The sequence below is a fragment of the Cetorhinus maximus genome, chromosome 17 (genome assembly GCF_964194155.1).
Source record: "Cetorhinus maximus chromosome 17, sCetMax3.hap1.1, whole genome shotgun sequence".
Taxonomy (NCBI): Eukaryota; Metazoa; Chordata; class Chondrichthyes; order Lamniformes; family Cetorhinidae; genus Cetorhinus; species Cetorhinus maximus.
Genome location: NC_135895.1, coordinates 19,740,873 through 19,749,842, shown reverse-complemented (window position 1 = coordinate 19,749,842; position 8,970 = coordinate 19,740,873). Strand labels below are relative to the sequence as shown.

Genomic DNA, 8,970 nt, shown 5'->3' with positions numbered 1-8,970 from the left:
TGTCAAATTCTATTTCTTTTCCAAAATCTTGCATGGCATCATCCCTACCTGTCACTGTCACCTCTTCCAGCCCCGTCACCTTCCGCGATCCCTCCACTCTGGCCTCAGGTGTACCCGCAATTTTAATCGCTCCACCTCTGGCTGCCGGGGGCCCTGAGCTCTTGGATTCACTAATTCCACCTCCCTAAACCTCTGCAGCTCCCTGTCCCCCTTTAAATGCTTCTTAAAGCCACACTGTCCTGCCCTTGACGTATAGGATCCTGTGGAGCACCTCGGGACATTTCCCAACTTCAAAGGTGCTATATAAATGTAGACTGGCATTGCGGGAGGAGGCTGGTCGGGTTATTTCGGGAGCGAGCTGGAATGAATGAATGAATGAATGAATGAATGAGCTGATATTGTCAGGTCGGAGGAGCCTGCAGGCTGGATGGTCTCAGGGTTCGGTAACGGTGCTGTTTGCAATTCGGGAACTCCCTCTGTGCTGACTGCGGTGTCTCTTCCAGCTGCCTGCTGCTGTTTTTTCAGTTGGTACGAAAGGAATGCAGAGTACCATGGAGCAACTTGCAACATTCCTCTGTAAAGCATTGCCGGAGCGTTTGATCAAATCACCCGAGGTAGTGGAATGATTGCGAGGAGCCAGTTCCTGGCCGTGTGTTACTCTGATTGGGAATGATTTCTAGGTGTGTCTGGCTGAGGGACTGAGGGGCAAACTTTTCTCTCGCGTGTGTCATTCCACTAAATCAATGTGAGATTGCAAACACGTCCTGTCAACTGTGTGTGTGTGTTTGAGCCAGGACTGAGGGAGATGTGTATTAAACTGCCTGTGCCGCTTTATCGGAGACAGCGATAGCAGGGCAGCTGCTGACTGACACAAGGTAAGTCTGCGGGAATGTCAATGGTTATTGCTTTGTTCGCGTGATTCTTCAACTGTGGCCGAAAGGCTTTCTCGTGAGAGAGAGAGAGAGAGAGTGTGTTGTTGGAAAGCTGGCTTTGTTGAACTTTTAACGCTGTAAGAAGAGAAGTGTAAAGCCTTTTAAGCAGAATTGCTGCCCCCCTTTTTCTCCAAAACTAATAATCCGGCGGCGTTTCTGTCTGGTTGGGGTGAGCGGATGATGAGCTGGGCTCTGGCTATTCTGATTCCTGGGCTCTCGGTGGACAGGATAGTTTTTGATCAGGGGAATTGATATGGATGGTGCCAGAGGCGGGTTACAACACTTTTTTTAAAAAAAGAGACCGTTTTTCACACGGCTCACTCAGCTGGTTAGTTAGTCTTTTTGTTTCTGTTTTTGTTTTGGATTTCCAGCATCCGCAGTTTTTTGTTTTTATTAGTTAGTTAGTTATTAAGGTGTTCAGTCGCATGTCCCTGATCTGAGTCAGCTATGGGAACACTCCTGTTACGTCCTGCGCCTCCTGAGCTTTGTTTCATTCCTGATGGTCACTCTCTTCCAAACAAGTGGCTTGAGTGTGGACATTGAGGGAACAAAGGCGTGAGAGAATGTGCATTTCTGTAGCACCGTTCACATCCGCCGAAAGCCCCAAGCGTTTCACAGCCAAAGAATTTCCTCGGGTTTGTTTTATGTAGATAAACAATTTGTACACAGTAAGATCTCACAGTAAGAATGCAATGAGATAAATTTAACCAGTTATGGTTGGTGGTGATGGATTCAGGGATTGGTGTTACCACCAGATCTCCCCTGCTCTTCTATGGGACTTTTGTTTGCACCCACCTGAACAAAGAAGGACCCGGGTGGGCTCGGTTCAATAAAGTGGCGCTTCTGCCAGTACAGCTCTCCCTTGAGAGGAATCTGTCGGAGCAGTGATGCCTCTGCAGCTGCATAGCCCGTGGACAGCCGCTGCCAACGCTCATACGTGAAGGATGGCCAGCTGGGACATTAAACTGGCAGCAGTGAATCGGCCACTCATGAACTTCAGTGGGAAGGGAAAGCAGGTGAAACAGCGTCCGATCTGACGCTGCCAGTTTTACACTTGGTGAAAGTGAAAAGTAACCTTTAAACATTGCTCGAAACAAAAACCCGCTCGCTGCTGAGGAAATGAGAGTAATTTCCTAACCACTGAGAAGCCTTCATAAACATAAGTGGCGACTTAAAATGGAGCTCCATTTGTCAAGTGTAAGAAAACATTCAGTGAGCACAGGAAAAGTCGGGGACTCACCGACAAGGCAGGCAGCCTTTAACTCCTTGTTGCTCTGCTAAAGAAAAATAAAAAGTTAGCTGTCTCTCTGTGTCCCTAACGACCAGTTCTCAATGAGAATTCATTCTTTTTATATGAAAGGAGATACGCACAGCAAAAGGATTGGGAAATCATTTCCCTTTAATCCAAGGTTGTCAGGTTTGTGTAAAATATACAGCGTGGTGAATAAGGTTGGTGTTGGATAAATAGACGTGTAGGAATATGACACAGTAGCAATAACCGGAAATGTGGCTTTAAAATGGTGAGGACCGGGCATTTAACATTTAAAGATGCAAAGTGTTCAGAAAGATTGGGAAGGGGGAAAGGGAGGTAGAATGGCAGTACTGACTAGAGAAGACATTGTAGTGTTGAAAAGAGAGGATGCTCTTGAGGTGGGGGGGGGGGTGTGGAGAAGAGAATCCATTTGGCTAGGGTTGCGAAGCAAGAAAGGTATGATCACACCATTGGGGTATTCTATAAACATCCAAATAATGAGAAAGAGGAGCAAGTCTTCAGGGAAATCTGATGTGCACAAACTATAGAGAGATGATATTGGGGGATTTTATCCCAATTGCTTGTTTAAAAAATTATTTCATGGGGTTGTGAGTGCCACTGGCAAGGCCAGCATTTGTTGCCCATTCCTAATTGCTTGGGTGGCTTGCTAGACCATTTCCAAGGGCAGATAAGAGTCAACCACTTTACTGTAGGCCAGACCAGGTAAGGACAGCAGATTTCCTTCTCTAAAGAACATTAAGTGAACCAGATGGACTTTTACTATCATCGGTTGTTGTCATGGGCATCATTACTGAGACTAGCTTTATATTCCAGATTTATTAATGGAGTTTAAATTCCACCAGCTGCTGTGGTGAGATTTGAACCCATGACCCTCAGACCATTAGCCCGGTCTCTGGATTACCAATCCTGTGACAATACCACGATACCATCATATTCCATTTTGGGTAATTAATGCGCAAGTAAATAATGTGCGAGTAAAGGGAAAGGAGGAAGAAGAATTTCTGAAATGTGTTCAGGCAAACCATTTGAACCAGTATGTTCCTGGTCCAACTAGGAAGGAGGCATTTGTGGATCTGGTGCTGGAGAATGAGTGCACCAAGTGTATGTGGGGGAATCACTTGGGTGTATCATAAAGTTTAGACTAGTAATAGAGAGGATCACGGAACAATCTAAATTGAAAGAGGGCTAATATCAATGGGATGAGAGGGGCTTTAGCTGGGTAAAATGGAATCAAAGACTGACAGGAAAAATGAATCAGTAGGTGATTATTAAGGAGAGGATGTTTCAGGTATAGGCTAGGTACATCCCAACAAGGGTAAAAGGTAAGGCAGCCAAAGCCAGGGCTCCTTGGGTAATGAGGGAGATGGAGAATATAATGAAACAAAAGGAGAGTGTGGGAGAGTGCAGAGTGTATGGTGCCTATTGGGTGAATTCTTCAAGTGAGAACCAGGCAAAAGCAATATGGTTAGAGGGAAAGTGAAGAGGAAAATGAGACTGGCAAAGAGAGAATGAGAATAGGATGGCAGATAACATAAAAGGGAACCCCAAAAATCATCTACCAGCATGTAACTAGTAAGCAGGTAATAAGAGGTGGGATGAGTCCAATCAGGGACAAAGAGGAGGGTGATGTATGTTTGGAGGTGCAGGGTAAGGCTAATGTACAAAGTACCCATTAATTATCTGTGTTTACTAAGGAAGAGAATGCTGACAAAATATTAGTCAAAGTGGAGATGGTAGAGATAATTGTGGTGCAATTACCCACCATCAGAGAGGTGCTAATACCTTTCTTTATCTCTGGACTGTATCCAGGTTTTTATTACGCCAATTCCACACACAATATTGAAGGCCTTTGATAAGGTGCTGCACAAAAGATTAATACACAAGATAAGATCACATGGAGTTAGGGGTAATATATTAGCTTGGATAGAGGATTGGCTAACCAACAGAAAGCAGAGAGTCAGGATAAATGGGCCTTTTTCTGGATGGCAAGCTGTACATAGTGGGTGCCACAGGGTTCGGTCCTTGGGCCCCAACTATTTACAATCTATATTAATGACTTGGATTCAGGGATAGAAGGTACCAAAGCTAAATTTGCAGATGACACCAAAATAGGTGGGAAAGTAAGTTGCAATGAAGAAATAAATTTACAAATGGATATGGACAGGTTAGGTGAATGGGCCAAAATGTGGCAGATGGGGTTTAACGTGGATAAATGTGAAGTTATCCATTTTGGTTGGAAGAATAAAAAGGCGACTTATTATTTAAATGGAGAGAAACTTCAGAATGTTTCAGTGCAGAGGGATCTGGGTGTCTTCGTGCATGAATCGCTAAAAGCTAGTATTCAGGTACAGCAGGTAATAAGGAAGACAAATGGAATTTTGGCGTTTATTGCTAAAGGAATCGAGTATAAAAATAGGGAAGTGTTGTTGCAACTGTACAAGGCATTGGTGAGACCGCACCTGGAGTACTGTGCACAGTTTTGGTCCCCTTACTTGAGGAAGGATGTAGTTGCATTGGAGGCGGTTCAGAGGAGGTTCACTAGATTGATTCCAGAGTTGCGGGGCTTGTCTTATGAGGAGAGATTGAGCAGTTTAGGCCTATGCTCGCTAGAGTTTAGAAGGATGAAAGAAGATCTAATGGAGGTATATAAGATGCTAAAGGGGATAGACAAAGTAGACGTGGAGCGGATGTTTCCCCTTGTGGGGCATTTTAGAATGAGAGGCCATAGTTTTAGACTAAGGGGTGGTAGACTTAAATCAGAGATGAGGAGGAATTACCTTTCTCAAAGGGTCGTGAATCTGTGGAATTCACTACCTCAGAGTGCAATGGATGCTGGGGCGCTGAATAAATTTAAGGAGGAGATAGACAGATTTTTAATTAGTAACGGGTTGAAAGGTTATGGGGAGAGGGTGGGAAATTGGAGTTGAGGCCGAAATGAGATCAGTCATTATCGTATTGAATGGCGGGGCAGGCTCGAGGGGCTGAATTGCCTACTCCTGCTCCTAGCTCTTATGTTCAACCTTAAGTCTAATACCTCAAATATAACAAGATAATAAATAAAATTAATTATCAGCCTCAGAGTTCCACTTGTTCCTGCTAAGTTCCTGAATCAGATTCCCAAGCCTCCTCCTCCTCCTGATCAAGCTCCAGATGAGCACATATCCTTTGGTGAGTGAAGAGCAGGGGCATCTAGGACAGTGCCATTGTTGTCACTGCAAGCACACACAATGGGAGCTGAGGGGGTGGTCTTGTGGTGCAGTGGTAGTGTCCTTACCTCTGGGCTAGAAGTTCTGGGTTCAAGTCTCACTAGCCACAGAAGGTGTATTCATAATGTGGCCAAGCAGGTTGATTATTAGCCTGTAAATCCTCCCAGTATGGCAGGTGGTAAGAGTGGGAGATTTTCCTGGTCAGCCATACCGCAGAGGCAATGGCAAACCACTGCAGTACTTTGCCAAGCATAATCATGGACCAATCCAATGGAAGTCCATGGTCACCAACACCCTCTTAGGGCTTGGTACCTGGAGGAGGAGATACTGTGAGGGAATATCAGTCACCACATCTCCCAGAGAGAGAGAAATTTAAGTCCTCTGATAACACATTCATTGTCACTGGCTATATTCCCAGTCCTGAAAGCAACTGCCCCCTATTCTTCAAAGTGCCTTGGATTGAGACTGTGGGCCCCAATGCAGAGCCAAGGTTTTTTGTGTAATGGAGGACTGGGGTCAGCATTGGGGTTTGGGCAGGTTGGGACAGACATATTTTGCTTGGGGTGTAGAAATGCTCCACCTTGAGCTAGCTATGAGGAGTTGCAACACAATAGATCAGGTGACTTGCCTTGTGCTTGTTCTTCCTCCCTACTGATGAATAGTCACTGAGTTTTGGCAGCTCACGGTTTTCCTGGAACTCTAAGCTGAGAAAAAGAAACCAAAGATTAATTTTGCTATAATTTTTTCCCCCAGTATTGCCTCCATGGCTTTGCCTATATTGATCCCTGTACTCTCCTTCAGCCTTATAACCCCCAGATATATCTGCACACCTCCAATTCTTGCCCCTTGAGCATCCTTGATTTTAATCACTCCACTATTGGGTGGCCCTGATTTCAGCCGTCAATGCCCTAAAGCTCTGGAATTCCCTCCTTATCACAGAATCACACAGTGCAGAAGAGGCCCTTCGGCCCATCGAGTCTGCATCGACACGTGAGAATCACCTGACCAACCTACCTAATCCCATTTACCAGCACTTGGCCCATAGCCTTGAATGTTACGACGTGCCAAGTGCTCATCCAGGTACTTTTTAAAGGATGTGAGGCAACCCGCCTCCACCACCCTCCCAGGCAGTGCATTCCAGACCGTCACCACCCTCTGGGTAAAAAAGTTTTTCCTCACATCCCCCCAAACCCTCCTGCCCCTCACCTTGAACTTATGTCCTCTCGTGACTGATCCTTCAACTAAGGGGAACAGCTGCTCCCTATCCACCCTGTCCATGCCCCTCATAATCTTGTACACCTGGATCAGGTTGCCCCCTCAGTCTTCTCTGCTCCAATGAAAACAACCCAAGTCTATCCAACCTCTCTTCATAACTTAAATGTTTCATCGCAGGCAACATCCTGGTGAATCTCCTCTGCACCCCCTCCAGTGCAATCACATCCTTCCTATAATGTGGCGACCAGAACTGCACACAGGACTCCAGCTGTGGCCTCACCAAGGTTCTATACAACTCCAACATGATCTCCCTACTTTTGTAATCTATGCCTCGATTGATAAAGGCAAGTGTCCCATATGCCTTTTTCACCACCCCACTAACATGCCCCTCCACCTTCAGAGATCTATGGACACATACGTCAAGGTCCCTTTGTTCCTCAGAACTTCCTCGTGCCATGCCGTTCATTGAATACTTCCTTAAACCTCTTCTCCCTCTGTACCCTGCTTTCCTCCTTTAAGAATTTCCTTAAAACCTACCCAAACCTTCAGTCATCGGCCCTAATATCTCCTCATGTGGTTTGGTATCAAATTTTGTTTTTTAACACTGCCGTGAGTTAAAGGTGCTGTATAAATACAAGCTATTCTTTTTTTCTCTTTTGCCCCCGAACACCTCCCCAGCCCAAAAATAGCCTGGTATAGCTCACAGGCAGGAGAAGAAGAGACTTGTTGTGTTGGTTTTAAGACGTCAGCTGAGCACTAGCTGGGCCTTTCCTACCTGAATCTAATCTGCAAATAGTTCCACTTACCGCAGCAGGTGGGCAGCAGATCCACACTTATCTTCGGTTGGAGTGTTGGCAGAACAACGCTCCCACATGTTCCCTTTGTTTGAAAAGATCTTGGCAAAAGAGTGACTTCTGTTTGTGTTTTTTTCTTTAGCAGCTAAGTATTCTGACAAGCTGAAAACATGTCACTGAGAGGATAGGTGGTTGATAAATTATGGAAGTTGTTTTTCCACAAAGACAGTAAATGATGAGCAATTTGTTAGCTTGTCTCTCAGTAATTATCAGTCAACACCTCACATCCATTGGAAGGTTGGAAAGTCTTTCATCCTTTGCTGGCAGAACAGGTGAGATAAGATATAGAGACAAGAACATTTGGCAATCCATCATCTCGTTCAAAGGGAAAGGCTAATTTTAACTCCTGGAAGGAGTGATCAGCATTAATGGCAGCGTGAAAAATATTCTCCTCTGTCCATTGGCCTTCTGGTGGGCAGTATGCAGGTATAATAAAAGGAAAAAGTATTGCTCGAAAGTGTCGCTCCATTGATACCCAGAGAACTCGGAACCGATACTGCATGGAAAGTCCGCTCAACTTATGATAAATGTGAAGGACCAGTGGGGAATGTGCTGGAATATGTAACTTTATTTCTTAATGTTACTGAATGGATGGGGATGGAAGATTAGGTGGAAAACCGTTTGGAGTGGCTCTGCTCCAGATTCAAATTCAGAATTTCCCTGCAGTGACATCAGGTGTTCAATAAATCCACCCATGTATGGATGCAAAGATTAAAATTATTGTTAGATCATTGTATAATAACAGTAACATGCATCATTTACACTGTGGTAGCACAAGGCATCAGGAACCTTGTGTATTCCTGGCTAATAGCATTGCTATTGCATGCATAGAGGGATTTGCAAAAGATCGTATGCAATCAATTGCTTTCAGCCCTATGCTTTTATGTTCAAAATGTTTGAATCTGTCCTGCAGATGGTTAGGCATAGCCAAGGCCTGATTTCTTTAGCTCTTGCGGTTTCCCTACTGAAGTGTGTTCTCAATTCAGGTAGGAATTTCACTGGGAGCTTGCCAAATTTAGTATAATGAACTTGACTCCCAGGAAACCCACTAGGGTCAGGGAGCACACTGGGTGGGGTAGAAGTTGCACTTCAATCACTTGCAAAGGAAAGTCACTTGCAAAACACACAGAGGCCACCATGAGCTGCATTTGATATGGTGACGTCAGCTAGATGTCCTACATTTCCACTGCCCAATACATCTAGATACAGTGTGTGGAAATTTGATGGAGGTGCCCCATGAAGTTTAGTTATCTTGTAATCCTGTTATGAAATCATGTAAGGCAAACAGATCAGATGGTCCCAGCTTGGAAATCCCAAATAGCTATTTGGAAAGATTCTTCAGGGGTGGGCTATAAAAGCACCTGTCCCCTTGTGCCAACATGAGTCACTGCCTTCAGGACGGCCAGGTAATATGGGAAAGTGGATGGAAAATTAGATGGGGGGTGGGTGGTGTGGTGCGTGGAATATCTGAGACAGGAAAATGTTCTGTT

At 44.9% G+C, this 8,970-nt stretch overlaps 1 protein-coding gene across 1 annotated transcript in view; it reads left to right on the top strand.

Moving 5' to 3' along the window:
* Window positions 1–716: 716 nt before the first annotated feature.
* The window catches only part of bcar3 (BCAR3 adaptor protein, NSP family member), a 164,100-nt gene continuing 155,846 nt past the window's right edge, over window positions 717–8,970 (top strand). The window contains exon 1 of the mRNA XM_078560802.1: window positions 717–875. The gene's annotated coding sequence lies outside the window, so the exon portion shown is untranslated. The remainder of the gene's footprint in view (window positions 876–8,970) is intronic.